This window comes from Gorilla gorilla, chromosome 2 (assembly GCF_029281585.2).
Source record: "Gorilla gorilla gorilla isolate KB3781 chromosome 2, NHGRI_mGorGor1-v2.1_pri, whole genome shotgun sequence".
Taxonomy (NCBI): Eukaryota; Metazoa; Chordata; class Mammalia; order Primates; family Hominidae; genus Gorilla; species Gorilla gorilla.
In genome coordinates, this window is record NC_086017.1 from 99762448 (window position 1) to 99789350 (window position 26903).

General features: G+C 36.2%; 1 long non-coding RNA gene across 1 annotated transcript in view; it reads right to left on the reverse strand.

Moving 5' to 3' along the window:
• Positions 1-1164: 1164 nt before the first annotated feature.
• The window catches only part of LOC129532361 (uncharacterized), a 115666-nt gene continuing 89927 nt past the window's right edge, over positions 1165-26903 (reverse strand). The window contains exons 2-5 of the long non-coding RNA XR_008678061.1: positions 12956-13066; positions 11748-11803; positions 2696-2889; positions 1165-2483 (exon numbers count right to left, since the gene is read on the reverse strand). This is a non-coding gene — a long non-coding RNA (uncharacterized lncRNA). The remainder of the gene's footprint in view (positions 2484-2695; positions 2890-11747; positions 11804-12955; positions 13067-26903) is intronic.

Genomic DNA, 26903 nt, shown 5'->3' on the forward strand with positions numbered 1-26903 from the left:
TCTGCAGGGCTGGGGAGGCCTCAGGAAACTTACAATTATGGAGGAAGGAGAAACCTACACATCCTTTTAACATGGTGGCAGGAAGGAGAAGAATGACTGCCCAACAAAGTGGGAAACTCCTTATAAAACCATCAGATCTCATGAGAATGCACTCACTATCACAAGAACAGGATGGGGGAAACTGCCCACATGATTCAATTATCTATACCTGGTCCCTCCATGACACATGGGATTATGGGAACCACAATTCAAGATGAGATTTCCATGGGGACACAGCCAAACCATATTATTTCACTCGTGGCTCCTCCCAAATCTCATGTCCTCACATTTCAGAACACAATCATGCCCTTCCAACAGTCCCCAAAACTCTTAACTCATTTCAGCATTAACACAAAATTCCAAGTCCAAAGTCTCATCTGAGACAAAGTAAGTCCCTTCCATCTATGATCCTGTAAAATCAAAAGCAAGTAAGTTACGTCCTAGATACAATGGGGGTACAGCCATTGGGTAAATTCACCCATTCCAAATGGGAGAAATTGGCCAAAGCAAAGTGGCTACAGGCCCCATGCAAGTCTGAAAGCCAATAGGGCAGTCGTTAAAGCTTAAAGTTCCAAAATGATCTCCTTTGACTCCATGTCTCACATTCAGGTCATGCTGATGCCAGAGGTAGGTTCCCACAGCCTAGAGCAGCTTTGCCCTTGTGACTTGGCAGTGTACAGACTCCCTCCCACCTGGCTTTTCCAGGTGCATGATGCAAGCTGTCAGTGGATCAACCATTTTGGGATCTGGAGGATAGTGGCTTTCTTCTCACAGCTCCACTAGGAAGTGCCCCAGGGGAGACTCTGTGTGGAGGCTTCAACTCACATTTTTCTTCTGCACTGCCCTAGCAGAGAGGTTCTCTATGAGAGCTCTGCCCCTGTAGCAAACTTCTGCCTGGACATCCAGGTGTATCCAAGTGCCTCTGACATCTATGCAGAGGTTCCCAAACCTTGATTCTTGTCTTCTGTGCACCTGCAGGCTAACACCACATGTAAGTTGCCAAGACTTGAGGCTTGCACCCTCTGACGCAAAGGCCTGAAATGTATGTTGGCTTCTTTTAGCCATGGCTGGAGCTGAAGCAGCTAGAACAAATGATGCCATGTCCTGAGGCTGCATAGAGCCCAGCCCACAAAATCATTTTTTCCTGCTAGGCCTCTGGCCTCTAATGGGAGGGGTGGCTGTGAAGGTCTTTGACATGCCCTGGAGACATCATTGTCTTTGTGATTAACATTTTGCTCCTCGTTACTTATACAAATTTCTGCAGTTGGCTTGAATTTATCCTCAGAAAATGGGTTTTTCTTTTCTATCACATCGTGAAGCTGCAAATTTTCCAAACTTTTATGGTCTGCTTCCTTTTGAAGCCTTTGCCACTTAAAAATTTCTTCCACCAAACCCGAAATCATCTCTCTCAAGTTCAAAGTTCCACAGATCTCTAGGGCATATGCAAAATGCCACCAGTCTTTTTGCATAGCAAGAGTGACCTTTACTCCAGTTCCCAACAAGTCTCAGCCTGGACTTCCTTGTCCATATCACTATCAGCATTTTGGTTAAAGCCTTTCAACAAGTCTCTAGTAAGTTCCACACTTTCCCACATCTTCCTGTGTTCTTCTGAGGCCTCCAAACTGTTCCAACTTCTGCCTGTTACTCAGTTCCAAAGTTGCTTCCACAGTTTTGGGTATCCTTATAGCAGCACCCCACTTTACTGGTATCAATTTACTGTATTAGTTTGTTCTCACGCTGCTAATAAATACATGCCCAAGACTGGGTAATTTATAAAGGAAAAGGTTTAATTGACTCACAGTTCTGCATGGCTGGGGAGGCCTCAGGAATCTTACAATCATGATGGAAGGGGAAGCAAACATGCCTTTCTTCATATGGCAGCAGGAAGAAGAATAAATGCTCAGGGAAGGGGGGAACCCCTTATGAAATCATTAGTTTTCATGAAACCTAACTTACTATCATGAGAACAGGATTGGGAAAACCACCCCCATGATTCAATTATCTCTGCCTGGTCCCTCCCAGGATGTGTGAGGATTATAGGAACTACGATTCAAGATGAGATTTTGGTGGGACACAGCCAAACCATATCACCAATCAACACAAGCCATTACAGCAACTCTCTGTAGAATAACTGCACCCAGGAAGGAGAAAATACCTGTGTGATCTCAGCTATCACCCCTGACTGTAACACTCTGGCAAACCAGAGGTCCTGAGCCTCTCCACCTGAGAAGTTCACTACTATTATAATCAGCATTTGAGAAAGTCAGCACATTAAGCCTATCTAAAACCAAGGAATCTCACACAGTCTGCGTCACTCTTCTGCTACCTCCATTAGAGCAGGTGCTGGTATCCTCTGCTAGGAGACTTGAAGATATGTTCCATCACTGGATCCCTTGCAGTCATTTCCCATCACCAGCCTACAGTCTGATAGCCCCAGTAGATGTCTAGACACAGAGGAGAAATAATAATCACTGTAGTCTGGTTCTCAGGAAGTCTCATTCATAGGGAAAGGGGGAGAACACCACATCAAGGGAATACCCCAGGGGACCAAATAATCTGAACGGTAGTCCTTTAGATCTTTCTGATGCTGGGAAGTTTCTTACAGCAGAGACACAATTGCACTGATGGATGTAGTAGGGAAAGTCTGCACCCTTACCCAAATGAGCAGGTGTCCTCCACAATCATGAAGCGTATTAAAGAAGGAGTCCTTCTTGCCCCCTGATACACCACTGGAGACACAACTGGGGCTTCTCCAATGGGAACGTAGTGTGGATGTACCTAAAGATAGCCTTCCCAGAATAATGCAGGGTGATTGCAGTCTCATAGAAGGAGCACTCCCCAGATTCATGCCTGCACAAGAGGAAGTCATAATTTTTTACACTTGGAATATAAACATTCCTACAGATAAAAAGAGATATCTGTCTGATCTGAATAGCATGTATTAGTCTGTTTTTATGCTGCTGATAAAGGCATACCCAAACTGGGCAATTTACAAAAGAAAGAGGTTTAGGGGACTCACAGTTCCACATGGCTAGAAAGGCCTCATAATCATGGCAGAAGGTGAAAGGCACATCTCACACGGTGTCAGAAAGAGAAGAGAGCTTGTGCAGAGAAACTTCCCTTTAGATCTCATGATCAGATCTCAACCATCGGATCTCATGATACTTATTCACCATCACGAGAATAGCACAGAAAAGACTCACCCCCATGATACAATTACCTCCCACTGCATCCCTCCAACAACACGTGGGAATTGTGAGAGCTATACTTCAAGATGAGATTTGGGTTGGGACACAGCCAAATCATATCTTTCTGCCACCGGCCCCTCTCAAATATGATGTCCTTATATTTCAAAACCAATCATGCCTTCCTAACAGTCCTCCAAAGTCTTAACTCATTTCAGCATTAATTTGAAAGTCCACAGTCTAAAGTTTTGTCTGAGACAAGGCGAATCCCTTCTGCCTATGAGCCTGCAAAATCAAAAGCAAGTTAGTTACTTCCTATATGTAATGAGGTTATAGGATTGGAAAATACACCCATTCCAAATGGGAGAAATTGGCAAAAATGAAGGGGCTAAAGGACCCATCCAAATCTGAAATCCAGAGGGGCAGTCAAATCATAAAGGTCCAAAAAAAAAAAAAAAAAAAAGATATCCTTTGACTCCATGTCTCACATCCAGGCCACGCTGATGCAAGAGGTAGGTTCCCATGGTCTTGGGCAGCTTCACCCCTATGCCTTTGATTTTGCACTGGCTAGTGTTGAGTGTCTGTGGCTTTTCCAGGCACACAATGCAAGCTGTCAGTGGATCTACAATTCTGAGGTCTGGAGGATGGTGGCTCTCTTCTCACCGCTCCACTAGACAGCACCTCAGTGGGAACTCTGTGTGGGGGCAGCCACACCACATTTTCCTTCCACACTGCTCTAGCAGAGGTTCTCCATTAGTGCCCCACCCCTGCAGCAAACTTCTGCTTGGACATTCAGGCATTTTTTATACATCCTCTGAAATCTAGGCAGAGGTTCCCAAACCTCAATTCTTGCACCCACAGGCTCAACACCCTGTGGAAGCTGCCATGGTTTGGGGCTTACACCATCTGAATTCACAGCCTGAGCTGTACCTTGGCCCCTTTTAGTCACAGCTGGAGCAGCTGAGATGCAGGGCACCAAGACCCTACACTGCACACAGCAGAGGGACTCTGGGCACCACTCATGAAACAATTTTTTCCTCCTGGGCCTCTGGGCCTGTGATGGGAGGGGCTGCCACAAAGGTCTCTGACATACCCTGGAGATATATTCCCCATTGTCTTGGTGATTAACATTTGCCTCCTCATTAATTATGCAAATTTCTGCAGCTGACTTGAAATTCTCCTCAGAAAATGGGATTTTCTTTATTATTGCATTGTCAGGCTGCATATTTTCCAAACTTTTATGCTCTGTTTCCCTTTTAAAATGGAATGCTTTTGTATTAATCCGTTTTCATGCTGCTGATAAAGACATACCCTAGACTGGGAAGAAAAATAGGTTTAATGGACCCATAGTTCCACATGGCTCAGAAAGCCTCAAAATTATGGTGGAAGACAAAAGGCCCTTCTTACATAGTAGCAGGAAGAGAGGATGAGAAAGAGGCAACAGCAGAAACCTCTTATAAAACCATCAGCTCTCATGAGACTTATTCACTACCACAAGAAAATTATGGGGGAAACTGCCTCCATGATTCAATTTTCTCCCACCAGGTCCCTCCCACAACATGTGGGAATTATGGGAGTACAATTCAAGATGAAAGTTGTGTGGGGGTACAGAGCCAAACTACATCAGCTTTCAACAGCACCCAAGTAACTTCTTGAATACTTTGCTCCTTAGCAAAGGGTAGGGTATCCTGCCAGATACCCTAAATCATCTCTCTCAAGTTCAAAGTTTAACAAATCTCCAGGGCAGAGGCAAAATGTTGCCAGTCTTTTGGCTAAAATATAACAAGTGTCACCTTAGCTCCAGTTCCCAGCAAGTCCTTCATGTTCATTTGAGACCACCTCAGCCTGGATTTCATTGTCTATATCATTATCAGCATTTTAGTCAAAACCATTCAACAAGTCTCTAGGGAGTTCCAAACTTTCTCACATTTTCCTCTCTTCTTCTGAGCCGTCCAAACTGTTTGCAACTCTGCCTGCTACCCAATTCCATTTCAGGTATCTTTTCAGCAGTACCCCATTCTACTGGTATCAATTTACTATATTAGTCTGTTTTCATGCTGTTGGTAAAGACATACCTGAGAATGGGCAATTTACAAAAGAAATAGGTTTATTGGACTCACAGTTTCACGTGGCTGGGGAGGCCTCACAATCATGGCAGAAGGTAAAAGGCACAGCAAACATGGTGGCAGAAAGAGACGCAAGCTTGTGTAGGGGTATTTCCCTCTATGAAACCATCAGATATCATGAGACTTATTCACTATCGTGAGAATAGCATGGGAAAGACTCACCCCCATGATTCAATTACTTCCCACCTGGTTCCTCCCACAACATGTGGGAATTGTGGGAGCTACAATTCAAGATGAGATTTGGGTGGGGACACATCCAAACCATATCACTGCAACACTGGGACAGGAGTGAGGCTGTGAGTTGGAGAGCTTTCCTGCTGGTCTGACAGGGGAACTGAGGTAGCTGTCATCCTTCACCCTGATAAAACCTCAGCATATCTAATTGAGAGCTCCCTCAACCACCTTCATCAAGGCTGGGACCTCTGCTCACCATGGGGTATTACAGCTACTCATCTGTTTTAGCTATAACCAATGCCTACCATGGATACCTTTCCTATTGGCCTGAAGCCTGAATCATCACCTCAGTAAATAAAATATATGAGCTGTCTTCAGGAGACTCACCTAATGCATACGGACTTGCATAAACTTAAGGTAAAGAATTGGAAAAAGCTATTTCATGCAAATGGAAACCAAAGCAAGCAGGAGTAGCTAGTCTTATATCAGACAAAACAGACTTTAAAGTAATAACAGTAAAAACAAAAACAAAAACAAAAAAAACAAAGAAGGACATTATATAATAATAAAAGGATCAGGCTAACAGAAAGAAATTGCAATCCTGACTTCATATGCACGTAAAAATGGAGCTCCTAGATTTAGAAAACAATTATTACTAGACCTAAGAAATGAGATAGACAGGAACACAATGGTAGTGGGGGACTTCAATAATCCACTGACAGCACTAGAAAGGCCATTAATACAGAAAGTAAACAAAAAAACAATGGATTTAACTATACCTTAAAACAAATGAAAGTTGTGGATATTTACAGAACATTCTTCCCAACAACTGCAGAACAGAGATTCTTCTAATCAGCACATGGAACATTTTCCCAGATAGATCATGTGATAGGCCAAAAACCAAATCTCAGTACATTTAAGAATATCAAAATCATGTCGAGTACCTTCTCAGACCACAATAGAATACTGGAAATAAACTCCAAAAGGAACACTCAAAGCAATACAGATACAGGGAAATTAAATAATCTGCTCTTGAATGATTTTGGGGTTAACAATGAAATCAAGAGGAATATTTAAGAATTATTTGAAGTAGAATATTTCACAATAGAGATACAATTTATCAAAATATCTGAAATATAGCAAAAGTGTTGCTAAGAGGAATGTTCATATCATTAAATGCCAACATCAAAAAGTCTGAAAGACAACAAATTGGCAACCTAATGTCAGACCACAAGGAACTAGAGAAACAAGGCCAAACTTAACCCAAACCCAGGAGAAGAAAAGAAATAACAAAGCTCAGAGCATAACTCAATGAAAACGAAACAAACCAACAAAGGAAATACAAAAGATAAATGAAAAAAAAAACTAGTTATTTGGAAGGATAAGCAAAACTGATAGACCACTAGTGAGATTAACCAAGAAAGGAAGGGGGACCATCCAAATAAACTCAATTAGAAATGAAACTGTAGATATTACAACTGATACCACAGAAATAAGAAAGATCATTCGAGGTACTATGAATACCTTTATGTACACAAACTAGAAAATCTAAAGGAAATGCATAAATTCCTGGACCAGATGGATTCACAGCTGGAATTTACCAGACATTCAGAGAAGAATTGATACCAATCCTACAGAAACTATTCCAACAAATAGAGAAAGACAGAATCCTCCCTAAATTATTCTATGAAGCTAGTATCATGCTAATAACAAAACCAGAAAAGGACATAACAAAAAAAAAGAAAACTACAGACCAATATTTCCTATGAACATTGATGCAAAAATCCTCAACAAAATACTAACTAACCAGTTCCAACACCATATCCACATCATGATCAAGTGGATTTCACACCACAAATGCTGGGATGATTTAACATATACAAGTCAATAAATGTGATACATCACATAAGCAGAATTAAAAACAAAATGATATGATCATCTCAATAGATGCAGAAAAAGCATTTGACAAAATCCAGCATCACTTTATAATAAAAATCCATAACAAAATTGGCATAAAGGGACATACCTAAAGTAATAAAAGCTATACATGACAAACCCACAGCCTACATCATACTGAATAGGAAAAATTTGATAGCATTCCACATGAGAACTGGAACAAAATAAGGATATTCACTTTCACCATGTCTATTCAAAATAGTACTTGATGTCCTGCCAAAGCAATCGGACAAGAGAAGGAAACAAAGGGCATCCAAATTGGAAAACAGAAAGTCAAACCATCACTGGTTACAAATGATGTGATAATATGCCTAGAAAAATCCTAAGGCTCCTACATCTGATGAATGAATTCAGTATAGTCTCAGGTTTCAAAATCAATGTGCACAAATCAGTAGCATGGCTATACATCAACAATGACTAAGCTGAGAATCCAATCATGACCACAATTGTTTTTACCATAGCTGCAAAAAATAAAATAAAATACTTACGTATATGCCTAATCAAGGAGGTGAAAGAACTTTACAAGGAAAACTACAAAACATTGCTAAAAGTAATCATAGACGACACAAACAAGTGGAAACACATCCTATGCTCCTGGATGGGAAGAAACAAAATTGTGAAAATGGCCATACTGCCAAAAGCAATCTAAAGACTGAATGCAATTCCCATCAAAATATCATCATCATTCTTCACAGAACCAAAAACAAAACAAAAAAAACGATAAGATTCATACGGAACCAAAAAAGAGCCTGCATAGCCAAAGCAATACTAAGCAAAAAGAATATATCTGGAGGCATCATATTACCTGACATCAAATTATGCTACAAGGCTATAATTACCAAAACAGCATGGTACTGGTATAAAAATAGACACATAGACCAATGGAACAGAATGGAGAACCCAGAAATAAAGTCAAATACATACAGCTAACTGATCTTTAACAAAGCACACAAAAACATAAGTTGGGGAAAGGACACCCTACTCAATCAATGGTGCTGGGAAAACTGGGTAGCCACAATAGAAGAATGAAACTGGATCCTCATCTCTCACCTTATACAAAAATCAAACCAAGATGGATCAAAGACTTAAATCTAAGACATGAAACCATAAAACTCTAGAAGATAACGTCAGAAAAACCCTTCTAAACATTGGCTTAGGTCAAAGACTTCATTACCAAGAACCCAAAAGCAAATACAATAAAACAGAGATAAATAGATGGGACTTAATTAAACTAAAAAGCATCTGCACAGCAAAAGAAATAATCAGCAGAGAAAATAGACAACCCACAGAATGGGAGAAAATCTTTGCAAACTGTGCATCTGACAAAGGACTAATATCCAGAATTTACCAGGAACTCAAATCAGCAAGAAAAAAACAATCCCATCAAAAAGTGGGCTAAGTACATGAATAGACAATTCTCAAAATAAGATATATATATATATATATATATATATATATCGCTAGCAAATATATGAAAAAATGCTTAACATCACTAATCATCAGGGAAATGCAAGTTAAAACCACAATGAGATACCACTTTACTCCTGTAAGAATGTCCATAATTAAAAAATCAAAAAACAGTGGATGTTAGAGTGGATGTGGTGAAAAGGGAACACTTTACTCTGCTGGTGCAAATGTAAATCCGTGAAACCACTGTGGAAAACTGTATGGAGCTTTCTTAAATAACTAAAAGTAGAACTACCGTTCAGTTCAGCAATTCTCACTACTGGGTATCTACCAAAAGGAAAAGAAGTCATTATATGAAAAAGACACTTGCACACACATGTTTATGGTAGCACAATTCACAATTGCAAAGATATGGAACCAACCTAAGTGCCCATCAACCGAGGAGTGAATAAAGCAAATGTGCTATATATACACCATGGCATATTACTCAGCCATTAAAAAAATAAAATAGTGTCTTTTGCAGCAGCATGGATGGAGCTGGAGGCCGTTAGCCTAAGTGAAGTAACTCAGAAATGGAAAGCCAAATATTATATATTCTCACTTATAAGTGGGAGCTAAGCTATGAAGGCACAAAGGCATAAAAATGATATAATGGACTTTGAGGAATCAGTGGTGGGGGGAAGGTTGGGAAGGAAGTGAAAAATAAAAGACTACATATTGGGCACAGTGTATGCTGCTTGGGTGACAGGTGCACTAAAATCTCAGAATTCACCACTGAAGAAAGTATCTATGGGCTGGGCAAGGTGACTGAGGCCTGTAATACCAGCACTTTAGGAGGCTGAGGCAGGCAGATCACTTGAGTTCAGGAATTCAAGACCAGCCTGGCCAACATGGTGAAACCCCATCTGTACTAAAAATACAAAAAACATTATCTGGGTGTGGTGGCATACACCTGCAATCACAGCTACTCTGGAGCCTGAGGCACAAGAGTCACTTAAATCCAGGAGGTAGAGGTTTCAGTGAGGTGAGATGCTATTACTGCACTCCAGCCTGGGTGATGGAGTGAGACTCTTGTCTCAAAAAAAAAAAAAAAAAAAAAAATCCTTGTAATCTAAAACCACCTACACCCCAACAAAACTATTGAAATAAAAATAAAATTTTAAAAAAAGTAAAGTAATTAAATAGAGATTTCATTAGATAGAGATATCTCTATAATTAGATAGAGAATATCAATAGATAGAATTAATGTTCTTCATGGCAAGACAGTATAACCTCTTAGGTTGTCTTTTCACCATATAAAAATTATTTGCATATTTACTGGGGCAAATATGCAGGTTAACATGTAATTTTCGAAAGTCTAAGCCATTAATTGTTAGATAATAGCATTCAAACAATGGCATAGTGTCCTAGAAAAGAAAAAAATCATTCAGTGGCTCTAAGAAACAATTCTTCAGTATGATAGTGAAAGGAGCTGCAGTCATTCTTTTTGCCTTATTTTAAAGTTTTGGATAATTCATCTTACAAGAAATATGTCCCCATGTTGACTAGAAAGAGAAAAATATGCAAGACAGAGAAAATCCAAGGAGTAGAAAATAGCAATGTGTTTGGAGAACAAGTAATTCACTAATGATTGTGTATAAAATTTTAGATGCAGAAGAGGAGGTTGGATAGTTAGTTAGTATCGAAAAGCCACTTGTAAAATAAATAACAATTTTAAAAGCCCCTCATGTGCCTGGCTAAGTAAGAAGTTTAGGCTTTATGTAAATATTAACTTGTACCATTTATGGATTTTAAATAAAGATAAATACAGTTTTAGAGAGAACAGTAGAGAGCAAGGTAGCACTGAAGGGAACTAGACTGCAAAAACTAATCTTTCATCTTTGTTTAGATCCATGCTTCTCTAGATTTAATGTGCATGCAAATAAACCACCTCAGGGAACTTGTAAAAATTAATTTTTGTATTTAGTAGAGCTGTGATAGCGCCTAAGATTCTGCATTTCTAAAAAGCTCTCAGGTAATGCCAGTGCTGCTGGTTTATGGATTACACATGGAGTAGCAAGAATTAAGATCAGCACTGTCTAATAGAAATATAATGTTTTAGTGGCCATGTTCCAAAGAAGTAAAAAATTAAAATTAATATAAAAATAGATTTTATTTTATCCAATATATTTAAAATATTAGCATTTAAACATGTTATCAGTTTTTAAAAGATTGGTAATCAGTTATTTTGCATTCTTCTCTTCATACTCACTATTAGATACCCAGCATATCTTTTATATTTACAACATATTTCAATTCAGACTCTAAGTTTTCATTGGGAATATTCGATCTGCACTTTGCACTTCGATTTTATAAAACTTACCATTGAAAAAGTCTTACATATGCAAGTTGATCCAAACATACTCAAAATTTTTGTGATAACTGAATCAAATTTCCTTTTGGGAGTTTAAATCAGTTAAAATTAAACAAAATTAAATATTTGGTTTCTCAGTTGCATTAGCCACATTTCAAGTGCTCAGAAACCAAAAAAGAACACTAGACTATTGGAGACCACAGGTATAGATGGTAAGAGTCAGAACAAGTACAGTAGTGCTATGCTATAGCATTTAAATGGTACATTAAGGTAAGAAAGTGTAAAGAATAAGTCAAAAAATACTCAAAGAGGTAGTGAAAAAAATCAGGAGACAGTCCTTATTTAATTCTTATAGCTCAACAGAGCCAATTATGTACATTTCTTCCCAATTCCGTATTCAGTAATGTTATATTGATAGCTTGAATTTGGCCATGATGAGTGTATTTACAACATAAATATTAGCACATGCTCCGTTTCCTCCTCCAGCACACATTGTTAAATACTTACCAGCACATCACTAGGGTTCAGATATCGGAGAGATCAGACTGGTTTATTCCCATTTTCTGAAATTAGTAGGTTTTCATTAGAATAAAATCCACAAAATCCTATAATATCCTACATAATCTGGCTTTAGTCTACCTCTCTAAAACCATCTACATTATGATATTAGATTACCTTGCTCTTCCTTCAACATGCCAAGCATATTCCAACTTACAAATCTCATTGCCTGTTGAACATTCTCCCTATCTGTGAATTTCATTCTAATACATATCATTTGCTCAGACTCATTTTCCAGAAAAGCCTTCAGAAACCACCAGTTCTTCCTTAACAATTAGTGATTAACTGTCTGCATCCTTGCTTTATTTTTCTTCCTAGAATTAAACACAACCTGAGATAATATATTTTTTAAAATTTGCTTATCTATTTCTTGTCTGTCTCTGGAAATGTGAGCTCTTTGAAAACTTATTTGGTTTTGTTGTCATGCCTCAAGCTCCTAGAGCACTGCATGATACCAGTGGCATTCAATAACAATTTGACACATGTGGAAATAATTGAATAAATGAATTTATTTAAGTGGGACCTATAATACATGGATTTGGTAAATGATTGGCAATGGGGACTAAATGAGTAGGTAGAGCCAAGAGGTCTCTCAGTTTCCCAGCTTTGGTTGTTAAGGCATGCAGTAAATAAGATAGTAAACATACGAGGAAGAAGAAATGCGGACATGAGTATTACCAGTTCATCTTTGATCATGCTGAGTTTAAGCGCCTATGGAAACTACAAATAGAGAAGTCCAATAGGACATTCAATATGCAAGTCTGGATTTTGGGAAAGAGACAGAATCTCAGAGATTTGATAACTATTTCTTATAGGTAGCACTTAAAAATCACTTAAGATCACATAGAAAGTTGATGACAAACGAAGATAAGAAAGTTAAGTGTGAAATTCTGTATAACACCAAAGTTATGGTGGCAACTAGAAGTAATAAACATGTAAGAAAAGTCATAAAAGAAAGAAAATACCAAAACAGCATAGAATCCAGGAGACAGTCATAATTTATTCTTACAATCAAAAATGCCATTTTTTTCTTATGACAAATGCCAGACATTATAATAATACGAGATATTCAAGCAGGGATAAGATATGATTCCTGCTAGATTTCAGAAGAAGAAGGACATGGCAGAAAATACCCATAATTAATCTGAAAGACTTACTGGCTGAATAATTGTTTAGAGTACAGGATGAGGCTGGGTGTAAATCCTTTTGACTTAATCCTCTTTTTCCCACAATCAAGATACCTTCTCAGGCCCTCCAACCTGTAAGTCCTGAATGAAAAGAAAAAGTCTAAGTGGTAAAGCTAGAGAATTAGGGTATCTAAATATCTTCTGTAGGATCTTCCTCTGAAAGACTCCAATAACAGAAAATGACAGTGTCAAATCAATGTAGGACTTGAGGAACAACCAGTGATTATGTTAGTGAGTCAGATGATTCTCCGGGGCACCAAAGTCCAAAGTCAGCGAGCACTGCTGATTAGACAATTGAAGAACTACTGCAGCAGAACTTACAGGGTCTCAGGAGACCTAGCAGAGGGTGTCAGAGCCTTGAAAAGAAACAGGATTTTATGAAATATAGTCCTCAGATCACTTTTGATCTTGGGAACTATGTGGAAGCTATGCAACTTGGCAATTAGATTCTATTCATCTTTGCAACTCAGGACCAGCCCAAGCTGTTAAAATGATTTTCCCATGTCCATACATTTGATAGGAGTCAAAGCAGACATTTGGGATCTATCACAATATTTTTAACATCTGGAAATATTTTTTAAATAAAAGTTTTTGCATATCTGTTAGAAGTAATTGATCTAAAGTGTGGAGTCCTATCTGTTTCCAGATGCCCTTATCAGTCAGATTTGGACACCCTTATTTGTCTGATTTGTCTACTTGTTGGCTCTACAATAAGATTGTGATTTATTCTATTCTTATATAATTTATTCTTATATATTATACCTATTCATTTTTGTAACTTCATACCTGCAAATAGTGGATGCTTAATGTATATTCTTTCAATCATTAAAAAAAAACAAAAAAGATTTGTTCTATTTATACCTGTAGAGAACTAGCCAAGAATGTCTCAAGTGGAAACCTCAGTGGCACACTGAGAAACAACACCCACTACAGTGTTGGAGCTGATACAAATTTCAATCTGAAATTGCATTTTTCAACTGAAAATGGGGAAAAATTAAATTTAAAAATTCAGAATAAGTGACTACTGCCTTTAACTTGAATCACTAAGCTAATTTTTTTAAATGTCTACATCTGTACATTCACTTGAGAGTACTCTGGTTATTGTAGAAAAAAAGTCTGTCAGCTAAAGCAGAGATCAAAATACAAATTGTAACACACAGAAACGTTACATGAATTTGTTTCACTCCCTGGAGAACTTTAGGTTCATAAAAAGCAATGAATGTATTACATGAAGACATAAATATGCTCCTGCATTTTCATCTATGACAGATATATTCTTATTGCAATGCAGTCTTTAAAACTACACCACCTTGAGCTATGAGCTCATCAGAGCTCTCAAGCTCAGTGGGGTCAAATCTGGTTAATGTTTGGAAGGGTGACCTCCAAGGAAAATCCAGGTGCAAGAGGATATAATGCTAGTAATTCAATAGATGACATGATTTCCTTTAAGTCACTAATAAGCAATTCTCCCTTAAGGCCATTATCAGACACCATGCTACTGCAGGTTTCTTTGTAAAGATTTAATATATGTGGACATTTAAGATCTCATGAATTCTTTTATATTCTCTTTATTATCTTGATAATCATTCCAAACAACATTTTTTTCCAAATTTTATGGCAAGATATACATAAAATAAAATGTGTCATCTCAACCATTTTAATTACAATTCAGTGATATAATACATTCATATTTTGGGCAACCATCACAACCATTTATTTCTAGAACTCTTTATTTTGTAAAACTGAGACTCTATACCCATAAACAATACCTCCCCTTTCTGTCTTTTTCCAGCCTGGGGCAACCACCATTTTACTTTCTATTTCTATGATTCTGATTATTCTATGTACTTGATAAAAGCGGAATCATACAATAGTTGTCTTTTGGGGTTTGGCTTATATTTCACTTAGCACAAAGTCCTCAGGATTTATTCTTTTCACAACAAATGTCAGAATTGCCTTCCTTTTTTTTTTTTTTTTTTTTTTTTTTTGAGTTGGACTCTCGCTCTGTCACACAGTTTGGAGTGCAGTGGCACGATCTCACCTCACTGCTACCTCCGCCTCCCAGGTTCAAGCAATTCTCCCGTCTCAGGCACCTGAGTAGCTGGGATTACAGGCATCTACCACCATGCCCAGCTAACTTTTGTATTTTAGTAGAGACAGGGTTTCACGATGTTGGCCAGGCTGGTCTTGAACTCCTGACCTCAGGTGATCCGCCTCAGCCTCCCAAAGTGTTGGGATTACAGGCATGAGCCACTATGCCTGGCCAGAATTGCCTTCCTTTTTAAAGATGAATAATATTCCATTGCGCATGTATGCCACATTTTGCTCATTCCTTCATCCATTGATGAACATTTGGGTTTCTTTTACATTTTAGCTATTGTGACTAATGTTGCTATGAACGTGCATGTACAAATATCTCTTTGTAACCCTGCTTTCAGTTCTTCTGGGTATTTACCCAGGAGTCTAATTGCCAGATCATATGATAATTCTATTTGTAAGCTTTTGATAAATGGCCATACTGTTTTCTACATCATTTTATATCTCCACCAAGAATGCAAAGCGTTTCAATTTCTGTACATCCTCACCAACACTTAGTTTCTGTTTTTTGTTTGTTTGTTTGTTTTGTTTTTTGTCTTATGATTGTTTGTTTTATAGTAGTCAGCCTAATAGATTTCAGGTAGTATTTCATTGTGTTTTTGACTTGCTTTTTCCTAATGGGATGCTGAGCATCTTTCCATGTGCTTATTTGTCATTTGACAGCTTCTCTAGAGAAATGTCTATTCATATCTTTTGCCATTTTTGAATGATTGTTTTCTATTGCTAAGTTTTAGAGTTCTCTTCATATTCTGGATATTAACCCTTATCAGATGTATGATTTTAAAATATTTTCTCCCATTCTGTGCATCCCTCGATGCACAGAAGTTTTAAATTTTCATGAAGTCCAGTTTGTCTATTTTTTCTTTTGTTACATGTACCTTTGCTATCATAGCTAAGAAAGTATTTTCAAATCCAATGTCATGAAGCTTTTGCCCTTTATTTTCTTCTGAGTTTTCTAGTTTTTTGCCTCATGTTTAGGTTTTTAATCCATTTTTGAGTTAATTTTTGTATACAGTGTTAGATAAAGATCCAATTTTATTCTTTTGAATATAGATATACAATTTCCCCTGCACCTTTATTGAAAAGACTGTCCTTTCCCCCATTGCATGGTCTTGGAGTCCTTGATGAAAAGCATTTGACCATTTATGCAAAGATTTCTTTCAGGACTCACTTTCCTCTTTTGTTGGTCTATATGTTCCTCTTTATGGCAGTACAATACTGTTTTGATTATTGTAGCTTTGTAATAAGTTTTGAAATCAGAAGTTGTTAGACATCCAATTCTGCTCTTGTTTTTCAGTATTGTTTTGTATATTAAGGGTTCCATAAAATTCCATGTAAGCTTCAGGAGGTCTTTTTCTATTTCTACACAAAAAATGTCATTGGGACTTTGATAAATATTGCATTAAATTTATAGATTGCTTCAAGTAGCATTTACATCTTAATAATATAAAGTCATCCAATCAATGAAAATCAAATGTGTTTTCATTTATTTACATCTTCTTTAATATCTCTTAGCAATGTTTAATAGTTTTCACTGTACAAGTCTTACAACTTCTTGGTTAATTCCTAAGTACTTTATTCTTTTTGATGCTATTATAAAGAGAGCTTTTTTTATAATTTTCTTTTCAGCTTACTCATTGTTAGTGTATAGAAAGGCAATAGATTTTTTTTGTGGTGACTTTTTATTCTGCTACTTTGCCAATTTTTTTTAGTTCTAACCAATATTATTCTGGAATCTTTAGGACTGTAACACATAAGATCATATTATCTGCAAACAGAAATGATTTTATTTCTTCCTTTTCAATTTGAATGCCTATTATTTCCTTTTCTTGCCCAGTAGCTCTGGCTAGACTTCCAGCACTATGTTGAATAGAAGTGGTGAAAGCAGCCATCCTTGCTTTGTTCCTGATCTTAAAGGAACAAAACATTCAGTCTTTCCCCAAAAAGTGTGATGTTCTCTTGGGCACTTGGGTTACTTCCACATTTGAAGGGTTGAAGGGTTTCAACTTCTCTACATTTTCACCAACAGTGAGATTTTCATGTATGAATTCTGTTATGTTGAAGTAGTTTACTTCTGTTCTTGGTTTGTTGATTTTTTTTAATAAAAGAGTTAAATTTTGTCAAATTATTTCTTTGTATTATGATATAATTATGTGTATTTTTTGTGCTTCATTCGTTAATGTGGTCTGTTACGTCAATTGATTTTCATATGTTGAGCCGTATTTACAGTCCAAGAATAAATCCCACTTGGTAATGGTGTATAAATCTTTCAATATGCTTTGAATTCCATTTGCTAGTATTTTGTAGAGGATTTTTGCATTAATGTTTATAAGGGATATTAGCTTATAGTTTTCTTTTCTTGTAGTATCATTGTCTGGCTTTGGTATCAGGGTAATGCTGGCTCCATAGGATGAGTTAGAAAGTACTCCCTCCTCTTTTTTTTTCTAATTTTCTTGGAAAAGCATGAAAAGAACTGGGGTTAGTTGTCCTTTAAATATGTGGTAGATTCACAATTGAAGCCATTAGGTCCAGGGCTTTTATTATATTTTATTTTTTTTCAGGAGTTTTTTTTCTTTACTGATTTAATCTTACTATCTATAGGTCTTTTCAGATTTTTCATTTCTTTTAGTCATGGTAGGTTGTGTGTTTCTAGTAGTTTGTCCATTTCATAGAGATTATCCAATTTCTTCATATACCATTGCTCATGGTACTCTCTAATAATATTTCTTATTTTTGTATAATTTGTAGCAGTGCCCCCAGCTTCATTTCTGATTTTAGTAATCTGAGGCTTCTCTCTTTTTTTCTTAGTCCATCTTGCTCAAGATTTGTCAATTTTGTTGATATTTTTAAAGAACTAAACCTAATATAACTGACTGATGAGGGTGATTACTTGCTAGGATGGCTATTTTTATGTCAACTTGGCTAAGTCAGAGGGTTCCAAGATATTTGGCTGTTATTCTGAGTGTGTCTCTGAGGCTGTTTCTGGAGAAGATAAACATTTGAATTGGTGGACTGAGTAAAGCAAATTGCCCTCTCTATGTGGGTGAGCTTCATCTAATCCACTGAAGGCTAAACAGAACAAAAAGGCTGAATAAAGGAGAATCCATTTATTCTTAATCCATTTATGTCTTAAATGTCTTCCAGCCAGGTCATCAATCTTCTCCTGCCTTGAAACTTAGACCAGAATTTTTACCATCAGCTTTCTTGATTCTCAGGCCTTTGGACTCAGACTAAAACTATACCATCAGCTCTCCCAGGTGTCTGTAGCTTGCCAGTCTTGGAACTTCTTAGGCTCCATAATCATGGGAGCCAATTTTTTATTGTAAATTTCTTCCTATATATATAACCTATTGTTTCTGTTCCTCTGGGGAATCCTGACTGACACATGTGTTATATCTACCATAGCACAACCAGTAGTTCTGACATTCCTACTTTAGATAATGTGGGCCATCACCTTCTTAAATTTCCAAAAGCCATCTTGGCGAAATGTTAGCACCCTCTCTGACAATCATTGCCAGGGAGATAAGCTTATCCTAGGAGAGAATTCCCTATGATAAATATTCCTTTATCAAACATTATGTTCTGCCTCAGCAATCCTGCAACCTTCGAATCTATCTACTGCTATCCATACTCTGCTAGCTTTGACAACGAATGTTGGCTAGGCCTCATAGTTCTTTGGGGTATAGTTCCTTTCCTTTCTTGGCAGATTCACCACTTCCTGCACCTGTAAGTTCTTGAAGGTGCATGACTTGACCTACTTGTTGATCTAGTGACAACATGGGAAGGTGAATACAGATTTTGAGGCAGGTTCATGTTGTATATTTTCTTCAAGCAAGAGGTACGCTAGCCTTTAATAAGGACTGAACTATATCTCCAGAGAGTTTAGGGGATTTAAAAGTTTTAAAAGCAAAGTGTCTTTTTTTTTTTAATTTTTGTCTGCTTTGATTTGGAAGTTCTCTGTGTATCGTTAAGGCCTCAACTAAAGCTTTGACCTTGGCATAGGAGACTTGAGGAATTGATCATTTAAATTTCTGTACGCCCCTCTATTACTTTTATTATTAACTCCTAAGCCTGGACTTTAGTTTTTTCTGCATGCAAGAGATAAAGAACTTTTAAAAATCCTGCTGAGGAGGACATCTACCATTCACATTTTCCATTTACTTGGTGACTGCATCCTCAGTCTTTGATTCACTATACTAGTGGGACAATGATACTTAGCAAAGCCTGTCTAATTCCATTGTTGTTATAATTAACACATTTTCCCAGACCCTCACCTTACTGAAATTTTACTGATAATCTATCCTAATTGGCTATCAGTAAAATTTTAACAATTGCACTGCTACAATATACCGGGGCACTTAGTGTTCTATCCGCTACAAAAGTAAGGGTCTTCATTACTAGTTGACCAGCGGTTGGTCCACATCTCACGTCTCACTTTAGAATACACTCTCTTGGACCAATCTAGCACTAGTTGTCTTAGGTCAGATTTCCTGGGATATAGATTTTGAAAGCGTTTTTCATGCAGAGATTTTACCTAGGGATGTCAATGATATCAACAACTCTGGAGCAGTTAAGGAAGAAATGTACAGAGTAAGAGAAAAGAGGCCTCAGCCAATCTCATGAATGTCCCTTTAGAGTAACACCCCTAGGAATAGTAGAGTAGATTTTATATCTGTGTCACCAGGCTAGCTGTTGTCAAACTTTTTTTCTGTAAAAACCAAGTAGTAAATATTTTAAGCTTTGTTCTATAATGACTAAGCAGTGAATATTTTAGGCTTTTTGGGTCACATTCATTCGGTCACATATTCTCTCCCTCTTCTTTTTCTTTCCTCCTATATGAAAACACTTTAAAATATAAAATTTATTTTTATATTTTGCACCCTATAAAAACAAAGTTGGTCTGTGGCCATATTTTACTTATCTGAGAAAAGTCAACAAGTATGTGCTTCCTTCAGGAAGGGGATGTGAGATTGAATTAGTTGGTTCTTGTGAAGCTAGATAAATTCCTAGACAAAGACTCATCTTGGTTGTTCAGTCTTCAACACTTATAGAAGCTGTGGGTAGTAAGCAATCCAATCTTGATTAGAGAATTTACATGATACATCACTAAATATACTCTCCACGAAAGCTCTATTCTAGCAAGAGACATAGACAATAGACCATTAAATAAATAAGTACATAATTATGGCCGGGCGTAGTGGCTCACACCTGTAATCCCAGCATTTTGGGTGGCCGAGAGGGGTGGATCACTTAAGGTCAGGAATTTGAGACCAGCCTAGCCAACATGGTGAAACTCCATCTCTACTAAAAATACAAAAAATTAGCTGGGTGTGGTGGCATGTGCCTGTAATCCCAGCTACTCGGGAGGCTGAGACAGGAGAATCACTTGAACCCAGGAGGTGGAGGTTGCCATGAACTGAGATCACACCATTGCACTCCAGCCTGGGCAACAGAGTGAGACTCCATCTCAAAAAATAAATACATTTATATACATACATACATAATTATGAAGTTATAAATGCTTTGGAAAAAATAGAGAGTAGAGCAAAGTAAGGAGGATCAGATATGGGAGATAGGTTTCACTTTAATATAGTTGGGCAAACATCTTTAAGATGGTTAAGTATATGATTTTTATAAAGATACAATTAAACTGACATATCAAATCTATAGTTTGAAGTGTTTTGATAACTGTATACAGTTCTATAAATACCATCACAATTAAAATACACAACACATCCATTATTTCCTCTCTGCCAAAATTGCCTTTTGTCTCTGTACACCATCGTTTTGACCCATCCTAAGGCCTTGGCAAACAAACACTATCACGTTTTTTCTCCCTGTAAAGTTTTGTCTTTTCCAGAATGCATGTAAATGGAATCTTGTAGTCTTCTACCACTTAACACATGCTTTTGAGTTTCATCCATGCTATTTCATGTATCAACAATTCATTCTTTTTTACAGCTGAATAATATCCTATTAAATGGACATACCACAACTTGTTTATCTACTTAGCAGTTGATCGATATTTGGGTTGTATAAGTTTTCCCATTTTTTTTTACTGTTAAGAATATAGCTTATATGAACAGTTGCATGCAGGTCTTTATGTGCATGTTTTCATTTCTTTCAGGTAAAACATCTTGGGCCAAAATAGAAGGGTCATAAGATAAATGTTTTACCTCCATAAGAAACTGCTAAGAGTTTTCCAACATGAGTATACAATTTTGTATTGCCACCACCAATGTATGGAATATCTAGTTGCTACAAATTCTGAGCATCATTAAGCATTGTCAATCTTTAAAAATTTTAGCCATTGCAGTGGTTTCATGATATTTCAGTTATGACTTTCATTTGCATTTGCTCAGGATATTCTCAAATGCTTTTTAGCCATTTGCATTTTCTTCCTGCTAAAGATGTCTGCTGAAACACTTTGCACATTTTATTATCGTTTTTCTGTGCTTCTATTTTTGCCTGATAAAAGATGTTTACATATTTTGGATGCAAATCTGGCATTTGATAAGTGTTTTGCAAATAATTTTTCCAGTTTGTGACTTCTCTTTTCCCTTTACCTAACAGCAACTTTCAAAGAGGAAAAGTTTTTAATGAGATGGAGATTTTTATATATATGTATATGTGTGAATATATATATGTGTGTGTGTGTGTGTATATATATATATATGTATGTGTGTGTGTGTGGCTTATGCTTGGTTTTGTCCTAACATCTGCCTAGTGCAAAATCACACACACACACACACACACACACAAAATCATCTTTTTTTTTAACTTCTGAAGTTTTATAGTTATAGCTCTTCCATTTGGGAGGATGGTTCATATCGGGTTTTATTTATTTATTTATTTATTTATTTTATTTTATTTTTTTTTTGAGACGCAGTCTCCCTCTGTCACCCAAGCTGGAGTGCAGTGGCGCGATCTCGGCTCACTGCAAGCTCCGCCTCCCGAGTTCACGCCATTCTCCTGCCTCAGCCTCCCGAGTAGCTGGGACTACAGGCGCCCGCCACCACGCCCCTGTAGTATTTTTTTTAGTAGAGACAGGGTTTCACCACGTTAGCCAGGATGGTCTCGGTCTCCTGACCTCGTGATTTGCCCGCCTCAGCCTCCCAGAGTGCTGGGATTGCAGGCGTGAGCCTCTGCGCCTGGCCATCAAGTTGGTTTTTATATATTAACATCTAATTTTTAAGTGCTGTTTGTTGGAAGACTAGACTTCTACAACTGAATTACATTCGGGCCTTTGTAAAATAAATGTGTGGTTCTATTACCAGACTATTTTTTCTATTTTATCTATATATATGTCTATTTTTATGTCTTGATTACTGCCTCTTTTAACTTTATGAGTTTGTATATGTGTATTCAGGAGGATGGTATGAATACTGATGGGAAGGTAGAGTATATTTTAAAGCAACATGGTAAGATTTATTTATTTAGAGATATTATCTGATAAAATAAAGCAAAATATACATTCAATAAAAGTCCCAGGCACGCACATTTTTCGTCATACTTTAACATTAAAATTAAACTAACAAGGTAGGCCAGATATACAAATAATTTCAAAATAAAAATTTTTAAGCATAAACCTTAGTATTTTATTCACAAACAGGTTTTAACTAAATCGAAATGACAATATTCCTTACCAATGCTTCTTACATTAATTCCTCAAGTATTTATTGAAATTTAGATATTCACTTCATTGTGTTTGAAGATAGAACTCTAACAAAGATTTGTCTCTATCCTCAAGGTTTTTAGAGTAGTAAGAAAATTTATGCATATATCATAAAAATATGTGGTAAGCACTGTGAGCATGTAATCTTTGCACTGAATTCAGAAAGGCTATTCAAAGAAAAGATGCTAGTGTTAAGGTCAAAAGAATAAGTATAATTTTTTTCTAATAAATCACTAGATTAAATTTTATTGATTGAAGGTGAAAGGTTTGTGTATTTTTTTGTTTGTGTTTTTGAATCCCCTGAAGTCCATTTTTATACCTGTTATTCACAGTACATATTGACAACAAAGATGAGTTAAATGCTTTCTTCAATAAATTCCTAAAAATATAGTGTTCTATTCCCTTTAAATGTATAAAGGTTGGCCAAGCAACTTTTTAATCTTTATTTAAAAAATGAGTAATAGAAGATTGATACCTACTCACCCTGGACCTAATAAATATTCAAACCCAGTACTATCTGGTTAATTATTTTATCAGAAGATATTTCAGAAGCTCAAAAAATATATGAATGCATTATCCAGTGTGGCTTTCTCTTGAGTAGTAATTTATACTTTGGTAAGTTCCGACTGCCTTCAGATGACAATGATGATGATTTAGTGCAAGGAAGCCACGATTTATCACAAGCGATACACACAGTGAACTACTGGAGAAGCACAGAGTAAGATGAAAAGGATCCAAGGATTCGGCTCTCATTATATTGAGTCTTAAATATTGTTTCAATTTTCCCTCCTAGTCTATCACTGCCACTTAGTAAATTATTTAAATGGCAGGGACTGGAGATAATATTCAAAAACTAATCCATTTGGTTATTAAGTTGAATGAACTATAAATTAATTTTTACCATAAAGTAATTTTCAATGAATAGCCATTGGCCTAACTGTGGAATCAAAGACATTTAGGTTATTTTTTTTCTTTCTGCAAAAGATTTGTTAAATATAAGATTCAGCAAATCTGTTTTCTTACTGTTACAAAATTAATAATGGTTCAACAAAAAGAATTTTTAATTTTTAAAACATTTTAAAAATTAGCATTTATTTGAATTAAAGCTATAGATGTTATCTAAATTATTACATTTCCATCTATATAACTAGAATTATTTTAATTAAAATCAACAACTGATTTTCTCAATCAGAAGCAATGGTTTGCAATTATAGTTGCTGAAACTAGTAAAATGATTAATTATCTGTTTAGTAAATACAAAATATTCTTAGAAGACAAACAACAAAGGAATCCTGCAGGAATCACGTTTTGGAGATCACCTTAACTAGGGCTAGAATATTTGGATTTATAATATTGGATAATATTTAGTTTCTTAGATTTTGAATCAAATTTTTAAAAAATATATGTGCAATAACATTTATGTCTTGCTTAAACAAATGTTGGCATTTCTAGGTCTATCTTTACATAGAAAATTAAAGTCTCCATGAGGGTTAAAACGTTTAATAAACTATGTACTATAATTATTTTTGAACTTACACATTTTTATCTGAAAGCCCAAGTATACTCTAAATGGTGCAGGACTTTAAAAGTGACATAAGAAGGAAAACCTAGAAGACTTCCATACTGAAATCTGTTCAGTAGTTAAATTGTAGCAAAACTTACACCAGCAATTATTTTCTTTTCTCAAAAAGCTTTTATATAAAGTCTTCTGCACATTACATATTGATAATAAAGGATACATAGTTTTAAAGAGCTCCAGTGGAAGGAGAGGAAATAACTTATTTTGAGTGCCCATTGTGTGCCCACAGCTTCACATATAAGCCTCACAATAACCCTGCAGGTAGGCATTACTTTATATTATATGTAGAGAAGCATGTGGAGATTAAATTATTTGCCTGGTTTTATACAGCTGGTATATAGCAAAGTCAAGATTCAAACTTGAATATTTATAAACGAAAATTGTAAGCTCTTTTCTTTATGATACAAACATTCAAGATAGCCTAATATCTACCAAACCCCATCTCTTTGCAAGACGTATAAGAGCATAGAAGCTTAAGGAGCTAAAGCAACTTCTCAAAATATTTTGATCATGGACTTTTAATCCTGAAGAATGATGGAGTGGATGCACTTCTTCATATTTCAGTCCTTACAGTGAACAAAACCCTGTGTGTCTCATATGTTATACACATAAGGAGGCTCTAAAAGACAAAGAGAAGAAGGGCAGACCAGCTAGAGACACCAGGGCCCAAGGAAAGAAATGTCAGTGAGTTATCTGGATTTTCCTTTGGCTTCATATATCACAAAATGGACACTAGGAAACCTGGCAATTTGGAAACACCAACAAGCACAACAAAAAAGCCCTAACAAAAGCCTCTTCTATACAGCCAAAGGACCTGGAAAAGGGTAGCAAAGCTAAATAGATGTTTAGACAACAATCACTCTACTCTAGTCAAACAGCATGAATAAAAACCAAAAACACCATGGCCCCACCTCTGTCCCCATCAGCAGAGGCTGAGTGGGGAACCAAGACTTCCAGTCTTTCCCGGATGTAACAAGGTATCTTCTTTGGCGACCACAAGGGTTGAGTTAGGAAGGCCTTCAGTATATTGTCTCTTTAATGTGGCCAAGATACAAAAGAATGTACTGGACAAATACCATGACCTGTTGACTTACTGCTGCATCTAATAATTCACATGAATCATCAAAAAAAATCTAAGTTCCAGAGGTGACCCTTATTTATACTCTCTCTCTAAAATATAGAACTCAAAGAATACTATTTGGAAATAAGTCTCTAGAATATACTTGAAACTTTTGCAGACTCTTTTTGGTGTCTCAAGTGAAAATAAATAGGTTGTTCTACAGTGAGAGCACATAGACACAGGTAGGGCAACATCGCAGGCCAGGGCCTGTCAGTGGGTGGGGGGAAAGGGAGGACCTAACGCATGCGGGGCTTAAAACCTAGATGGCAGGTTGATAGGTACAGCAAACCACCATGGCACAGGTATACCTATGTAATAAATCTGCACATTCAGCAAATATATCCCAGAACTTAAAGTAAAATAAAAAATATAATAAATCTCTTACACATGAAAAAAATAGGTGGTTCTAGTGGTCTCAGATATGAAAAAGGGAAATCAAAAACATGAGTAAATATAATAATTATTTTTGTATTGCTGCCTACTTGTTTAAATGATTTTATATGATGGAATGTCAAAAATCTTCCTGCTAAGTTCTCCAAGTAAGCTGGTTTTTCTTGCAAGAAAGTCTTCACATTTTATAAATGTTAATGCTTCTAAATTAGTTTGATGCAACCCTATGACATTTTTTATTCAAGTAGACAGAGAATACTTTTACTTTTGCATCTTGCTTTTGTTTGTATTAATTAGTGGGCACCCCAGGAGTAATAATTCTTTAGTACTATATAATAATAATAAAAATGAATTTTATATATAAAATATTCACCTCCTAGATATTATTAAAATTTGAATGATTATCTTTAATTTTATATATGCAAATGCCAATAGTCATAATTGCTTAATAAATTCTTACCTATTTTCCCTTTCTATAAAGTTATCCTCTTTCAAATTATTTTTATTTGATAGATGCATTTACATAATTATGTATTAATTTGAGGAATATCTTAGTGAATTTTATAAAACAGAATTCAATGATTTTTATTGACAGTTTCTAATAAATCTATTCAAAAAAACTTTTAGCTTTATTAGAACTGTGAAATTCTACAAAACTAAACAATTGATCCAAGATATTTTAGTCTTTACAGAGCACATAGCTGAAATATAGTAGATATTTAATACCTAAGAAATCACCGTATCTTCATGAGAAAAAAGAAGAAATATCCTTCAAAATATATTGTTAAGCAAAATAGACATTGCCTCTGTATGTGTGTGTGTATGTGTCTGAAATATCTGACAATGTATCTATTTGGTGAGAAATTAATAGTTTGTTAAAAACACCTACTTGAAGGAAATGAAAAACTCTGTGTATCTATAATCTTTCCCCAAAATGAAAGGAAAGTTGTTCCACTGGAAAATATTCAGTAAGTCAATACTAAACTTAATATCTCTTCTTTTTTCTGCATATTTATGGAATAGATTTCACTTTCTTTATGTTAGTAATGTGAGATAA